This window comes from Salvelinus alpinus, chromosome 11, assembly GCF_045679555.1.
Source record: "Salvelinus alpinus chromosome 11, SLU_Salpinus.1, whole genome shotgun sequence".
Classification (NCBI taxonomy): domain Eukaryota; kingdom Metazoa; phylum Chordata; class Actinopteri; order Salmoniformes; family Salmonidae; genus Salvelinus; species Salvelinus alpinus.
This window is the reverse complement of record NC_092096.1, coordinates 46,275,614-46,293,637: the sequence shown is the minus strand read 5'-3', so window position 1 is coordinate 46,293,637 and position 18,024 is coordinate 46,275,614. Positions and strand designations below refer to the sequence as shown.

The window sequence follows — 18,024 nt, the reverse complement described above, 5'->3', positions numbered from 1 at the left end:
CTGGCCTGGTCTGTCGGAAAGATATCACTTTGTCTCTGTGGATGGTTAGTCCTCTGACAAATCAACTGTACATTTCGGTGTTCCTCAAGGCTCCGTTTCTTGACACAATACCCACATAACCCAGAAGCCAGCCACACCAATGTGTCGGAGGAAACACCGTACACCTGACAACCGTGTCAGCATGCATGCACATGGCCCGCCACAGGAGTCGCTAGAGCACAAAGGGACAAGGACATCCCTGCCAGCCAAACCCTCCCCTATCCCGGACGACGCTGGACCAATTGTGCGCTGGGTCTCCTGGGGCAAGGAACGCTCGGCCAGCTGCGACAGAGCCTGGATTCGAACCAGCACTGCAGAGCCTGGATTCGAACCAGCACTGCAGTGCCTTAGACCACTGCGCCCAAAATATTGATAATCTGAATCAGCAGAATAGTGTTATGGCAAAAAATTAAATGTGCACCCCTTGGTTTGGGAAATGCTGAACTACACAAACAGTGAAACTGAGAAAAATGTATCTAAAGTTTGTTTGCTGTGCTGGTAGATATGTGATCATTTTCATTATGAAGTAATTTTTTACTCATATCAACCATGACCACTGATTTGACAGTCAAATAAATGACCATACAAAGTCAAACAAAAAAACAACATGAAAGTTAGGTAAACACATTTAGATTATAGATACTGCACAAAATCTAATATTTCAAGTATAAACATTCTGCATGATGAAATAGTATTTAATTTATGACAAAAACATTTTTTGAGGGTTACTACAAAACATGAAAACATAACTACACAAAACTATTGAATACAGTTGGAATGTACTTAGAAGTCTCAAACTGTTTCCATCAAACAGAAAAATAACAAGAGAGTTAAACACATATTGATTGTAGATACTGCACATTTTCTTTCCGTTACCCATATAGTTGTTTATGTGGAATTGACAGCGTTTAAGTAACATGAAATAATATGACACCTTTTTTTATTTAATTGTTTTACATTTCTGGTCATGTTCAAATTTTCATAAATTCTTATAATGTTTGGGAATGATGTGTAGTAAGGCATTTGTGAAAATTCTATATCAATAGAGTAGGAGTAGGAAAGCGGCTGTGCGTTTGGACAATTAATAGACACTGCAGTAAATAAAACCTAATAAAAAACATCCGTCTCGTCCTGTACCAGAGTCGAGCTTTATGCAAATAAGCCATATGGGCGTGCCATCATTCATTTTAAACTGGGCTGTGTGTTGACAGGCAGAAGCAACAGCGCGACTTCAGATCGTTAGAACGCTTTCGCCGAAAGCCACAAAATACACCTGAATCGATTTCTGCAAATGTGTCAATACCACGGGAGTCCTCTTAGATTTGGGAACTTTACAGTCCTATTGATCAAACAACCATGAAAAGGTAGGCTCTCTTTCCCTCAGTTATGCACATAAACAAAAGATCAACAGCTAATGCCAGCAAGAGCGAGATGAGTTAAAATCTAAATGAGTGAACATTAGATAAACTCTAAGGGTGCGTTCATAAATTGCCTTCAGTGTATCAGAGTGTGCTCTGCGTCGTTCGTAAATTCAGAGAGTTGTCAGATTGTCTGTTCGTAAATTCAGAGTGTATCGCTCTCTGAGCGTTCGGAGCGCACACTACACGATTGACACTGGATGCTCTGGCCGAGTAGTAGGGTTGATCCGAGCTTTCCTTACAACGGCAGTCAAGCACCCAAGCTAAAGTTTGATGCTTTCATCAAAATGTCAAACAGCTGAGATTAAACTTATTAAAGTATTAAATTGGTCTTGATGTGTTGCGTATTGAAGTGAGTCAAAGGTAACTATCGAGAGGGATATAATGGTGAGGCCTTCTGCAGATGTCTTACCCAAGTATTTATAATTCCTATGATGAAGTTACAATTTAGGATGCCTGATGAACAACTTGAAAAACAGTCAAATGGAAATATATTTGCAAAGAAAATCTGCCTAACGCTTTGTATTCAGGACATGAAGTTCATTTCTTTGCCACATTTTTTGCAGTTTTACTTTCGTGCCTTATTGCAAAGGGATTTCACCAAAAGCTTTGCAAAACATTTTTGCACTTTGGTCAAGCAATCTCAGATTTTTTTAATGAAGATTTAAAACGATTGTCTTTTGCAAAACAAGAAGACCTGCATCCCAGGAATCTCATGCATCTCAGACCTTTTGCCTACAGTTTGCCTACAGTGAGGGAGACATACAGTCACACAAAGTATCATTCAACAGCCAATCAGAAAAGGACAAGAAGGAGCAAACCACATACCCGCGGTCCTTGGTCACCTTGATCCCCCTAGAAGAAAGAAAGAATTGTCTTGAAATACAAGTATCAACCAGACACACACACACACACACACACACACACACACACACACACACACACACACACACACACACACACACACACACACACACACACACACACACACACACACACACACACACACACACACACACACAGACACAGAATGAAAATCGTTGAAGCCTAATTCAAAACATATTGATGTGGAAAAATAATACAGTCAACCTCAAATATTAATTGTGGTTGAAAGTAAAATCACTTCTAATAACACAGACTGATGTGAATATGTTTGAGTGGAAGGGGTTGAAGGACATTGTGTGTATTTGGGTAGGTTTGGTGAGGCATGCTGATTGATGAGGGGAGAGGGGAGACCCAAGAGATCTCTCCTGGCTCATAGTATTTTGGTTCATCATGTCTGTAGACAGTTCCCCTGAGGAAGAAACTATTAAAGGCTCAGTTGACACTGTGGTTCAAGTGTGTATGGATATGTGGTCTATGTGTCTGTGTGTGCAGGAGGGGGATCATGGACCAAATTCTTACTTTAAGGTTACTATTTTGCTCATGGGTGTAGGAAAATATGCCACTTTCTGTCTAATTAGGACATTTTTTTACAATATTACTGTTTAGATGACCCCTTTTGGCTCAAGAGCACACAGAGGCAAAAGGTCGGTATAGCCTATTTTGAAAGGAGCAATCTCAGATTGATACATCAATTATGAGACATTTTAATGAATGATATATATCCGCTGATTATTTATTGAAGAATATAACTTACAGATTTTTGGAAAACCGTAAATGCATTGAAGCATGTAAATTCCTCTCCTTCCCTTCCTAAAGCAGTCTTCCTGTGTTAAACTTTGAAATCATTACAGATAATTTTTTTACAAGTGATGCTTTCAATCAGCATTTTAGCGCGGCAGGCTTTTTATTTGAAAGAAATTGTGGTTTAATTGACCCTGGTCAGTCAATCCACTGCTTTTCCCACTCCCATTTGCTAGTTGGCTCAATGGAAGATCAGTCAACTTCTATTAAATATTTTGTACTTGTACTTAGATCTTCGTTAGCTGGCTAGCACGTTAGCTAACATTACGTGACGTGTGTGATCTAAACATTGTTTAACTAGCTAGGTTCATTGTTTACCTAATTAGCTATATGTCTTAAGCTAAAGTGTACTGTTAGCTAGCTGGCTCCCTAGTGGATTCGTTATTCGTTTCCCAAGAGCTGTTTGCTTTTCTAGTTAGAGCTTAATGTTAGACATTGTTGGAAATTTGTTCATTGTTGGCAATTTGTTCGTTGTTGCTTAACTAGCTAACTTTATTTGACGTGTGTACAACACCCGTTGAATATGGGCGGTGTCAGTAAACGTTTGCAAAAAACCATAATGTAATTGTTGCCAGCAGAGCTAGTTAGGCTATTTTCATGTTATCCAGAGGTAAATTAAATCATTGGCCAGAGCGTCAAGTGTGTGCTCCGAGAGCGAAATGAGATGGGTGGGTCTAAAGCTTAAGAGGGTGTGAGAATGAGAATGTATTCTCAGTCAACTCAGCTGGCAAAATAAGGAATAATATACACAATACCAGTCAAATGTTTGGACACACCAACTCATTCAAGGGTTTTTCTTTATTTTTTACACATTTCTACATTGTAGAATAATAGTGAATACATCAAAACTAATAAATAACACATATCGATATGACAGCTTTGCACACACTTGGCATTCTCTCAACCAGCTTCAAGAGGTAGCCACCTGGAATCCATTTCAATTAACAGGTGTGCCTTATAGCCCTATATGGTAAAAGACCAAGTCCATATTATGTCAAGAACAGCTCAAATAAGCAAAGAGAAATGACAGTCCATCATTACTTTAGTACATGAAGGTCAGTCAATCTGGAACATTTCAAGAACTTTGAAAATTTCTTCAAGTGCAGTTGCAAAAACCGTCAATCGCAATGATGAAACTGGCTCTCATGAGGACTGCCACAGGAAAGAAAGACCCAAAGTTATCTCTGCTGCAGAGGATAAGTTCATCAAAGTTAACAGGCCTCAGAAATTAAAGCCCAAATAAATGCTTCACAGAGTTCAAACATCAGACACATCTCAACATCAACTGTTCAGAGACTGTGTGAATCGGGTCTTCATGGTCGAATTTCTGTAAAGAAACCACTACTAAAGGATACCAATAAGAAAAAGAGACTTGCTTGGGCGAAGAAACACAAGCAATGGCACACAAGCAATGACATTAGACCAGTGGAAATCTGTCCTCTGGTCTGATGAGTCCAAATTTGAGATTTTTGGTTCCAAAAGGGTGTCTTAGTGAGACGCAGAGTAGGTGAACGGATGATCTCTGCATGTGTGGTTCCCACCGTGAAGCATGGAGGAGGAGGTGTGATGATGTCGGGGTGCTTTACTGGTGACACTGTCAGTGATTTATTCAAGGCACACTTAACAAAATTTAACGCACATTTAACCAGAATGGCTACTACAGCATTCTGCAGCGATACGACATCCCATCTGGTTTGCAATTAGTGGGACTATCATTTGCTTTTCAACAAGACAATGAGCCAACACACGTCCAGGCTGAGGAAGGGCTATTTGACCAAGAAGGAGAGTGATGGAGTGCTGCATCAGATGACCTGATCAGATGACCTCGAATTAATAAACTTTTGTTACTTCGACACTGTCTGCACCTGTGTCTTACGTGAAAGTAGAAAATAGTAAAAATTAACAAAAACCTTTGAATGAGTAGGTGTGTCAACTTTTGACGGATACTGTGTATATGCCATATATATATAATATTTTTTTATAGCCCAAGCTTACTTCTGTCATACCCCATCAGAACCCAAAATATAAACTATTTTACATTTACAAGACACTCTTATCCAGAGTGACTTACAGGAGAAATTAAGGTTAAGTACCTTGCTCAAGGGCACATGGACAGATTTTTCTCTTAGTCAGCTCCGGGGTTCAAACCAGCAATCTTTCGGTTAATGGTCCAATGCGAACACCAACAGCTTTCAGTTATCTATCTAAAAAAATGGATTCAGGAAATCATTCTTCGCCCTATTAGAGCCACATGGATGCATTGCAATGCCTGATAGTTGAGCAAGACAGAGCAGCCCTATGTCCATTGTGTGTGAAGCGAGGGGCCTCAGCCATTTTCATGGTTTTAATCTTCCCAAGCAAGGCGCATGGGTACATTTTGGTCCCCAAGTCCGCAGACTTATAACGAGACTGTGTGGTTATTTCTCATGCTCAGCTGCCATTTTATGGAGGAATGTTCAGCGAAGCATTTAAGCACTTCAGTTCGGGTCCTGGTGTTAAGTCATTAATGAAGTGTGCTGTAGATGTGTGAACGACAAATATTCAGAACTGAGACTTGAGGTCGGTAAGACTTCGAATTTTTAAGGGGAACTGCAGAATACAATGCAAATGACATTCTTTATAGACACATTTAATTAGAGAATAAAGTAAAGTCATATGTTAATGCTTTGGACCCCAAAATATACTGTATGAGAGGGTGGGAAATACGAAGGAATTATGGATCATGTCCATGCCAATGCCAGAGAAATCAAAGAAAGTTAGTCCTTGGAAAGTAATGAATGATGAATAAAACATAAAAACATTTGTTTACTTACCTTCTCACCCTGTGGACCAGGAGTACCCTATTTGGGGGAAAACATTAATTGAAGAAAGCAGAGCTTTATAGACATCTTAACACCCACACAGCCCTACAAAAATCTACAGCCAAAGCTGCAAACTGAATGTAAATAAAGTTTACCAATGGGCACAAATCCAGCAATATCCAACCACATTCTGGCAAGTGGTAGGGATAAACTACCTACTGGGCACAGACATCATTTATAGTTTTGATTCCAATTTGCTTGAGTTGTCAACTGACGTGAATTCAATGTGAATTCAACCAAAAATGTGAAAGATCATGCATGGTATGTTAACGCATGATGCTGTCCGTATGCTCATTAGTAGGCCTAATGAGGTCATCCAGTTTTTTTAACCTGTTTAGTTGCAGGGACTGGCATGTCGAGATTTCCCTCCGTTGAGCACCACTTACAGTACATGTGCCAGTTGAACTCGTATTAAATCAGTGTCAGCTTACTAACTGACCAACCGGTCAGCAACATTTTACCTTCCAGATGTAAGATCTAAATAAAATAATTGAATTTGTCACATGCGCCAAATACAATAGGTGTAGACTTTACCATACAATTCATACTTACGAGCCCTTCCCAATGATGCAGAGTTAAAAATATGAAAAAATAAATAATAATAACACAAGAGGAATAAAATACACTAGAATGAAGCTATACACTGAGTATACAAAACATTATGAATACCCCTATTTCCATGACATAGACTGACCAGGTGAATCCAGGTGAAAGTTATGATCCGCTATTGATGTCCCTTGTTAAATCCACTTCAAACAGTGTACACGAAGGGGAGGGGATATGTTAAATAATTCTTTTTTTAAGCCTTGAGACAATTGAGACATGGATTGTGTATGTGTGCCATTCAGAGGGTGAATGGGCAAGACAAACTATTTAAGTGCCAGGCGTACCGGTTTGTGTCAAGAACTGCAACGCGCACCGGTTTGTGTCAAGAACTGCAGCGCTGCTGGGTTTTTCATGAATGGTTCACCACCCAAAGGACATCCATCCAGCCAACTTGACACAACTGTGGGGTGTATTGGAGTCAAGGGCCAGCATCCCTGTGGAATGCTTGTAGAGTCCAACTCAATCTTAGGAAGTTGTTCTTAATGTTTTGTACACTCAGTGTATACAGGGAGTACCAGTACCATATCAATGTGCAGGGGTTCAAGGTATTTGAGGTAGATGTGTACACTGAACAAAAATATAAACACAACGTACAAAAATGTCAAAGATTTTACAGAGTTACGGTTCATCTAAGAAAAAGTCAATTGAAATATGCTCTTAGTATGCCCTAATCTATGGATTTCACATGACTGTGAATACAGATATGCATCTATTGGTCACAGATACCATAACCACTTAGATGACAACTTATACTGAGGTTAGTAGCTGACTCTATAGCCACTCTTATCTGTCATATCTTTAACCCACAAGCGTCTAAGCCAGGAAAAGTTTCAGACTGATCCAATGAACCATTGCATTTCTGTTAAAAATGTGGTATCAAGACTGGCCAAATGTGCCTAATGTGTTTATTAATAACTTTTCATGTTCAAAACTGTGCACTCTCCTCAAACAATAGCATGGTATTATTTCACTGTAATAGCTACTGTAAATTGAACAGTGCAATTAGATTAACAAGAATTTAATCTTTCTGCCAATATCATATATGTCCTGGGAAATTTTCTTGTTACTTACAACCTCATGCTAATCGCATTAGCCTACATTAGCTCAACCGTCCCGCAGGGAACCCACCAATCCTGAAGAAGATAACTAGTCAAGTAAATGTGTCTGAGATACGAAGAATAAGAGCATACACATAACGTTAGCTAGCGACCCAGCCAGCTTAATTTAGAGTTATTTAGGCAATTTTATTTGTGATACAAATGTTGGGCTATATGTTTAGATTTTTTAAATATATTCTAAGGCTGCATGATGCGAATCTAATGATGATTTGAAAAAAGTTGCATGAAAGGCATGAGCCCTGCTTTGTTATTTGTGCAGGCTGTACACACTTCATCTGTCTCTCATTCACAATTTGACAAGCACTTGATAATGGCTAGAATTTCCCAATTTTCCCATCCCCTTTGTGTGGCCGTAATGCCCCCTAAACAAATACATGCCTTTTACGGCCAGCGGCCATTGTGGCCTTTGGACTCCCGGGTGGCACAGTGGTCTAAGGCACTACATCTCAGTGCTAGAGGTGTCACTATAGACACCCTGGTTCGAATCCAGGCTGGCTGTGATTGGGAGTCCCATAGGACAGAGCTCGATTGGCCCAGCATAGTCTGGGTCTGGCCGGTGTAGGCAGTCATTGTAAATAAGAATTTGTTCTTAACTGACTTGCCTAGTGAAATAAAACATTAAAATATACTAATTATAATTGACTTCCCCTGGTTGCTTGCTCCAAAGCATGTGATTGGGTCTTTCTCACAGGCTACAAGTGAAGACAGAAGCAACTGCGCAATTCCAAGGTGCACATTGAAGATATTGGAAGAACTGTCCATATTTACTTTTCGTCAGCCAACAAGATGACGAACAGCAAAATGAACAGCAAAAGCACTAACCTACAAACTTTTGTACTATGGGGGATAGTAGATTGACATAGGCTGCCTACTATCCCCCATAGTACAAAAGCTGATGTATGCTATAAACTAAGCTATTTCTTTACATTATAAGTGCAGCAATGTGCACACAGCAGTAGGCTATATAGTGGCAAGAAAAAGTATGTTAACCCTTTGGAATTACCTGGATTTCTGCATAAATTGGTGTGTGATATATTATATTCTTCATCTAACTTACAACAATAGACAAACACAATGTGCTTAAACTGCTCCGGCTATTACCTAGTTCTGCTCTCCTGCGTCTGACTTCCCTGCCACCGGTTACACACCCCTTACACTAAGATGATTGCCTGCTGTTTTGAGTCATTCTTTCCCTCAATTTTCTCTACAGATCAAACTGGTTTCATAAAAAATCATCATTATTTTTTCAATATCAGACATCTTTATAATGAACTTTATAATCCCTCTTCATCTGACAATCGAGAGATATTGTTATCACTTGATGCTGAGAAGGCGATTGATCAGGTGGAGTGAGATGATCTATTTTATACTCTCAAACAATTTGGATTTGGTCCCAATTTCATGTCCTGGATCAAAGTCCTTTACTCCTCCTCTATGGCTGCAGTGCGCACAAATAATAACCTTTCATCCTATTTCCAACTTCATCGTGGGACAAGATAGGGTTGTCCTCTATCCCCTCAGCTGTTTGCCATCACAATAAAGTCTTTAGCATAGCAATACGTAATAACACCACTATCCAAGGTATTCGAAGACGGGGCTTAGAGCATAAAGTCTCACTCTATGTGGATGACATGCTATTATATAGTATGTCTGACCATTTAACTGGTCTTCCAGAGATCTGGTTTCTATTAAAGACCTTTGGTAAAATATCTGGGTATAAGGTTAAACTACAAAAAAGTCAATTGATGCCTATTAATCCTTCTGCCATGCAAACTTCTTTTAGTCATCTGCCTTTCAGAGTCACTGTAATGTATCGACTTGACTCGGACTCACGGGAATCATTGACTTCTCATCTCCCAAGCATAGCCGCCTTCCATTCCACACGTGACTCCTAGTGCCCCATTGGTATTGCACCACTTGGTGTCGCTAATACACTACATTCCTCCTCTTCTTAGATGTTTGACTAACCACTATGATAACACATCTCCAAACTGCAGATCTATGCATTATAACGCAACAAAACATTATCTAGTACTCAAAATAAGGTATCTCTCGTAATGTTTACTTCTACTTTCTTTAAACTACTGACCATAACACTGGTTACATTGCTGGAACTCTTTTGTTAACAATGTTTCTTTGACAATAATTATTGACGGAACTTTTCTGTGATGGCTAGGGATAGACTGCCCTGCCATTGAGACTGTGCCGGGGATTATTCTGCTCCATTATGGCAACATGTCTATCTAATATAGTCCTTCTGATGCACAGCTTGTTGTCTGAGTCTTTGGGGTCGAGGCTGTAGTTGAATGGCCTCGTAAGGTGCAGGCACTTGTCTAGGCGGTGTCTCTGTCACTTGTAGTCCATTGTCCTGACTGTGGTTGTAGCCACAGTTTCACAAAATAAACATGTCGCATGGCCCTCTTGCTACTCCTTTCCAGGACAACAGAGTTCCCCTTCCTGTCCACGAAGGTAGTTGACAACTTGTTCTGCTTAGGTTGCTGTAGCAGAACCATGTCACCTTGTTGGATTGTGCTTTCAGTTGCTCTGCTAGATCTGTCAGTGTTCTGGCGGCCCTGCTCCTTTGTTTCAGCATCAGCAAACCGAATGACGTTGTTGTGTGGTTCAGCTCCTGGCTGCATATCAGCTGACAGCTCTGGCGGTTGAACAACAGTACAGCTGGACTGCGGCCTGTGACCGAGTGTGGCATACTCCTGTAGGCCATGAGAAACGTCTGTAGTTCTGTCCTCCAATCCTTCCCTTCTGATCGAGCGGCGCAAATTGCTTTGACAAGCGTTCTGTTCTGTCTTGCAACTTTGCCGTTGGCCTGAGGCCAGTATGGAGTGATGCGGTGGTGTCGGATCCCGTTTTCGTTCCACGTAGGCTCGGAAATCACTCGCGGTGAGAGGAGTGCCATTATCCATCACAATCAACTCAGGATACCCATGGATAGCGAACGTCATCCTTAGCTTTTGATTATACTGGCGGTGGTGATCCAGTTTAGGATACTCACATCAACCCATCTTGAGTAGCAGTCTGTTGTTACAAGGAGGTGTTCTGCTGTTGGAAACTGCCCACACGTCAATTGGTAGGATCTGCCATGGTTTAGTTGGTAGCTCTGTTCTGACTGGGGGGACCTGTTTTGGTGGTGTGCATTTGACTTGACATGCTGGACAGGACTTCACCAGCAGTTCAACCTCTTTATCTATGTTTGGCCACCACACATTTCTGTGCAGTCTCTGTTTTGTTTTTACTATCCCCTGATGCCCTTCGTGTGCTTACATCAAAGTCAGTTTCTGAGCTGCTCGTTGCATAATAATGTGGTTGCCTCATAGAACTGTCTGTCCAACAATAGAGAGTTCTTCTTGAACACGTCGGTATGCAGTGTTGCATGTGCTCCACTCACCCTGTCTCATGCTTGTTCATAGAGTAGCTAGAACTGGGTCCTTTGCTGACATTTCTTCCAGCTCTCATGAGGTGGATTTTGGAGAATAAATAGTCTCTAATGGCTTGTGGTTGGTTACCATTACAGCGTCTTTGCCATAAAGAAACACATGAAACCTCTCACACACCCAAACTATGGCGAGTACCTCTCTTTCAGTCTGAAAATAGCGTCGCTATACATCTGTGAGAGCATGGCTAGCATAGTACACTGGCCTGTGTGAACCATCTTTTTGCTTCTGACTAAAAATAGCCCCTAGCCCCACTGGACTAGCATCCACAATCACGTGTGTCTCTACATCTTGATTGAAGTAGGCCATGTTGTGTGAACTGGCCAGTGCATTGAATGATGATTCTTGTTCATCTCTCCATGTCCATTTGCATTATGTTTTTGTTAGTCTTCTCAGCGGTTCGGACGTGGTTACCAGATTAGGGATAAATCTGCCACAGTAGTTTACTAGTCCTAAGAAACTCCTTATTTCAGCAGCATTTGTCGGTCTGTGTGTGTTCTGCACCACTTCCACCTTTGAGTGTGCTGCTCCGATGCCGTTCTTCGAGAGAACGTGGCCCATGAACTCCATCTCCGTCTGTCGGAATTCACATTTGTCACTGTTGAGGGTGAATCCCCTCTCCTGCAGTCGTCTCAGGACTTGTTGTAGTCGTTTGTTGTGTTCTTGTGTGTTCTTCCCAAACACAATGATATCATCTGAGATGTTGTGGACCTCCTCAATGCCTTGTAGGACTTGACGGATGATGTGCTGATGTGTCTCTGGAGCAGAGGAGACACCGAACATTAGTCTCTTGTAGCGCCATAAACCTGTGTGAGTCACAAATGTGGTTAGGGAACGAGACTCAGGATTCAGTTCTATCTAATGATATCCCCACTAGGTCCAGTTTTGAGAAGACCACGGCTCCTGACATGTCCTCCAGGATCTCATTGATGGTGGGGATGGGGTGTCGCTCCCGCAAAACAGCTTAATTTGCTCTACGCATGTCAACACATATTCTGATGTTTCTTGTGTACTACAACTAGTAAGTCCATTCACTTTCTCAATAACATCCATGTCCTCTAGCTCGTTCGTCTTCTCTTCAACTAGCTTCCTGACACTGAATGGTATTCTGTGTACTGGCTGTGCAACAAGAGTGAAAGTCTCGTCTACATAAATTCCTAAATGGAAGTCTTTCAGTTTTCCCAGCCCTGTGAAACAGTCTTTGTATTCCTCCTGAAGTGCATCTTTGCATTTATGTGTGCCTTTGGCCCTATGTGCAAAATGCCAAGAGCAGCTTCTGATTTATTTCCCAGTATAAATGTCTGTGCATCTTTCACGACTAGAATGTCTGCAGTGACTGACTCAGAACTAACAACTGCTGTAATGTTGGCAGTGAACAGGCACTCAACTGCTAATGGTTGTGTTGACCCATACAGGTAAAGTCACTTGGATGTTGGTTTCAATTGCACATTGCATTTGGTCTGCAAATCGCTGAATGTTGCTGTGCCCAAAATATTACAGCTAGCCCCAGAGTCCATTAACAGCTTAACTGGCTGGCAGTTGACTAATAACTGCATTTCAAAATCATCAGTACTGCTGGTAAGTGTGAACACATGTTGTGTAGCAGGTGACTTGATTTACATTTAGTTTTGCCTTTGTCCTGCACATTTTTGAGAAATGTCCATCTTTGCCACATTTGTTGCATTGTTTACCTTGTTTACCTTGTGTGATGGAACATGCCCATCCAGTATGGCCCTCCTGATCACATCTGAAACATTTAACAGCTTGGTCATCATTAGATGGCTTGCCTTTGTTGGATGAAGAAAAAATTGTTTTCCTTTTCTCTATTTTGTTCCATTCCCGTCTGTGATGTTTTTGTTCACTTTTCCCCCGTTGAATTGCATTGACATTGTCTATCCATTCTGGCCACCTGCTGGTCACAAGCCTCTATTGCTCTTGCTATATCCATTAGAGTGGTGAGAGTGAGGTCCCTCTCGCGCAAAAACTGTTTGCGCAACACATTTGAGTGACAGTTGTCAATCAATTGGTCCCTTATGAAATCATCTTTGAAATCTCCATTATCACATGTAGCAGACAACTGTTTCAGTCTGCTCACAAACATGTCCACTGATTCCCCCTGCGCTTGTTCAGCTTGCCCAAATAAATGTCTCTCTAGGGTAATGTTTTTTTGTGGAGTGAAGTACTCTGTTTAGCTTTGTCAACGCGATCTCATAGTCCTTGTCTTCCCCCGTGCCATCTAACGTGGTGAATATATCCTACACATCCGAACCTCCCAAGTGCAATAAAAGAGCTTGTTTTTGTGCTGCATCTTTGACTCCTGAAGCAGTGATGAACAGTTTGAAACTATTAATCCTATTTGCCCATCGCAAACCAACATTGGCTGGGTCAAAATGCACATCAAACGGCGGGAGAGAAGGTAAGCTCAGTGCCATTATTCTTAGCTAGCAAGCACACTTGTTTGCTGGTTAGCTGTGCTAACTGAACGGCTAGGCTAGGTTTTTGTGAAAAGTACCTTTACAAATTCACTTTTCCTGCGCTCACTCAGCTTCTTGAGTGGATAAGGTTAATTTTATTTCCTTATCCTCGTCGCCAGTTGTAATGTATCAACTTGACTCGGACTCACGGGAATCATTGACTTCCACTTTATTTCTCGTCTCCCAAGCCAAGCATACCTCCGTTCCTCACGTGACTCCTAGTGCCCCACTGGTATCGCTAATATACTACAGCCAATACACAGAAATTGTAAATATTTGGGTCACACACAATTTCAAAGATCTTTATAAAGCCAATATTCCTCCATTGATACTCCGCCTGAAACAAGATATTGAAGGCTGGGATTTACCTACGTTTTAATACTTATTTCAATGTATTCCTATCTTTCTGACAAAATCCTTATTTTATCTCCATAGATAAACTGATATCTGCTTTTATCTGGAACAAGAAAAACTCTCGTAAGTAAGAGTGTATTGCAGATATCTCGCTCCCAGGGTGGTCTAGCACTTCCAAACTTTCAATATTATTACTGGGCAGCTAATATATGAATCATTCTATATTGGATGACAGAAATCCCTGATGTTACAGGCCCGAAATGGTTGACCTTGGAGATCTCATTCTGTGGCCCCACCGCCTTAGCTGCCTTACTTGCCTGTTTCCAAATACACTAAAAACCCTATTGTGAAACATTCTCAAAAAATCGGGAAACTGTTCAGGTGATCGTTTGGTCTCAGTGAATTTTCAACTTCTGCCTCATTTATTAATGAACCATACATTCTCTCCATCATTATTAGACCGGGCGTTTCATATCTAGACTGGAAAAGAATCTCCTCACTGAACAACTTGAACATTGCTATGGATTTTGCATATTTTGAAAAGTTAGTACAAAAGTTCAATTTTCCTAGATCCCATTTCTTTAGATACAAAACTACACAATTGTAGGTATCTTCATACTAGTCACTTCCCATCACACCCACCTACCACCCTTCTAGATTATATTTTTTAAAGTGAACCCTTATGTCAAAGGGGGCATAAGCTTGATCTATACGTTATTAAACTTGCACAATCAGAGTATGCTTCATTTATGTGTCTAAGACATGCTTTAAAAACAACCTGAGGATTGATTATAAAAAAACATTTGACATGTTTCTACGACCATTACGGATACTTTTTGGAATGTTCGTCGAACGGAACGAGGCTTTGGTTTTCTGAACATAACGCGCAACCCAAATGGCGTTTTTTTGTTATAAAAGTAATATTTATCGAACAAAAATAACATTTGTTGTGTAACTGGGATCCTTGTGAGTGCAAACATCCGAAGATTATCAAAGGTAAGCGATTAATTTTATTGCTTTTCTGACTTTCGTGACCAAGCTAACCAAGCTAATATAAGGCTAACTGTTCTAGCATTGATTGATACACTCACAAAAGCTTAGATTGCTTTCGTTGCAAAGCATATTTTCAAAATCTGACACGATAGGTGGATTAACAACAAGCTAAGCTGTGTTTTGGTATATTTCACTTGTGATTGCATGATTATAAATATTTTTAGTAATATTTTGCGCCCTGCAATTCAGCAGTTGTTTAGGAAAATTATCCCGTAAAAGGGATCCTTGCGCAAAGAAGTTAATTCAATTTAAAATTGTTAATCTGCTGCATTGGTCAAATTATCCAAGAGCACCCTTACCTGATAGATAACTTATGTCTCGGTAATCTAGCATGGGTAGGATGGTCATCTGAATCAGGGTTAGTTTGGTAGCTGGGGTGAAAGCGGAGCGATTACGATAGAGGAAACCAAGTCTAGATTTAACTTTAGCCTGTAGCTTTGATATGTGCTGAGAGAAGGACAGTGCACCATCTAGCCATACTCCCAAGTACTTGTATGAGGTGACTACATCAAGCTCTAAACCTTCATAGGTAGTAATCACACCTGTGGGAGAGGGGCATTCTTCAAACCACATCACCTCTGCTTTGGAGGTGTTCAGAATAAGGTTAAGGGTAGAAAAAGCTTGTTGGACACTAAGAAAGGTTTTGTTGTAGATCATTTAACACAAAATCCAGGGAAGGGCCAGCTGAGTATAAGACTGTATCATCTGCAAATAAATGGATGAGAGAGCTTCCTACTGCCTGAGCTATGTTGTTGATGTAAATTGAGAAGAGTGTGGGGCCTAGAATCGAGCCTTGGGGACAGGCAGCGGTTGACAGCAGGTTTTCTAACATTATTCACTGCACTCTTTTGGTAGAGTGGTAAAAAAAAATATGACATTGAATATCCCTTTGAGCATGGTGAAGTTATTAATTACACTTTGGATGGTGTATCAATACATCCAGTCACTACAAAGATATAGGCGTCCTTCCTAACTAAGTTGCCGGAGAGGAAGGAAACAGCTCAGGGATTTCACCATGAGGCCAATAGTGACTTAAAACAGTTAGAGTTTAATGGCTGTGATAGGAGAAAACTGAAGATGAATCAACAACATTGTAGTTACTCCACAATACTAACCTAATTGACAGTGTGAAAATGAAGGAAGCCTGTACAGAATACAAATATTCCAAAACATGCAACCTGTTTGCAACACGGCACTAAAGTAATACTGCAGAGAATTTTTTTTTTTTAAATAAAAACGTTTTTGTGATATCCAATTGGTAGTTAGTCTTGTTCCATCACTGCAACTCCCATTTGGACTCGGGAGAGGCGAAGGTCGAGAGCCATGCGTCCTCCGAAACACAACCCTGCTCGCTTAACCCGGAATGACGGTACGATGCCTAATAGTTTCCCCCACTTCATCATGAAAAAGTGTTTGGTGTACAGAGTGGAAAAACTAGGGGTTGATGTGGTGGAACAGTTGATGGTCCCAGAGAACAGTACTGGACATAGCTCATAGGCATATTCTGGGGGGGCACCTTGGTATTGATAAAACCCAAGACAGGATTGTGAGGAGGTTTTACTGACCAGGGATTCAGGCTGAAGTGGCTCGACATTGTGGGGAGTGCCCCGAGTGCCAGTTAACAGTTCCCTGACCAGCTGTTAGAAGCCTGTTAGTGCCACTCCCCATAATTGAAACACCCTTTGAGAGGATAGTGATGGATATAGTGGGCCCGCTACCCAAATCCGCCAGATGGCACCAATACATTCTGGTCATCCTAGATTATGCCACTCGCTACCCAGAAGCCATTCCCAAAAATATAGCCAAGGAATTAGTGCTCCTGTTCACCAGGGTAGGGACTCCAAAAGAGATCCTTACTGACCAGGGGACCCCCTTTATGCCCTGCCTTATGGCGGACCTTTGTAAGTTTTGTCGGGTGAAACAGTTGAGGACATCGGTTTACCATTCTCAGATGGACGGATTGGTTGAGAGATTCTACTGTACCCTGAAGTCAATGCTCAGGATGGAAATCGATAAGGATGGGAAAAACTGGGATTTCATGTTGCCGTTTCTGATGTTTGCCATTACAGAGGAACCCAACGCCTTGCTGGGGTTTTCACCCTTTGAGCCAGTATATTGGAGGCACCCCCGGGGAATCTTAGACATCACATGGGAAACCTGCCACACCAGTCCACCCATTATACTAATGTTATAGAGCACGTCACGGCCATGCAAGACAGTATAGCCACAGTCACGCACAAAGTAAGAGAGTACATGAGACAAGCACAAGATCACCAGCGGCACACTTATAACCGGCAGACTACCCTGAGGGAATTTCAACCGGGAGATAAGGTGTTTGTGTTGGTCTCCATGGTAGAGTGTAAACTGTTAGCCACATGGAAAGGACCGTATGAAGTGCTGGAGAAAATAGGAGAAGTTAACCTCTCTTGGGTACGTGAGACGTTAGCGTCCCACCTCTTCAACAGCCAGTGAAACTGCTGGGCGCCAAATTCAAATACAGAAATACTCATTATAAAAATTCAGAAAACAAAACATATTTTACATAGGTTTAAAGATTAACTTGTGAATCCAAACATGGTGTCAGATTTTAAAAATGCTTTACGGCGAAAGCATACTTGTCACGTTCCTGACCTGTTCTCCTTTGTCTTGTATTTATTTTAGTTGGTCGGGGCGTGAGTTGGGTGGGTTTGTCTATGGTTGATTTTCTATGTTGGGATTTTTGTGTTCGGCCTGGTATGATTCTCAATCAGAGGCAGCTGTCAATCGTTGTCCCTGATTGAGAATCATACTTAAGCAGCCTGGGTTTCACGTGTGTTTTGTGGGTGTTTGTTTCCGTGTTTGTGTTTTCACCACACGGTACTGTATAGGTTTCTGCACTTCGTTTATTTGTTTTTGTAATTCAGTGTTCAAGTTTCGTTATAATAAATCATCATGAACACTAACCACTCTGCGTATTGGCCCGATCC

At 41.2% G+C, this 18,024-nt stretch overlaps 1 protein-coding gene across 1 annotated transcript in view; it reads right to left on the bottom strand.

Moving 5' to 3' along the window:
• Positions 1–5,977, bottom strand: part of LOC139534252 (collagen alpha-1(XXV) chain-like) — a 147,744-nt gene extending 141,767 nt beyond the window's left edge. The window contains exons 1-2 of the mRNA XM_071333253.1: positions 5,957–5,977; positions 2,286–2,312 (exon numbers count right to left, since the gene is read on the bottom strand). The gene's annotated coding sequence lies outside the window, so the exon portion shown is untranslated. The remainder of the gene's footprint in view (positions 1–2,285; positions 2,313–5,956) is intronic.
• Positions 5,978–18,024: the final 12,047 nt, after the last annotated feature.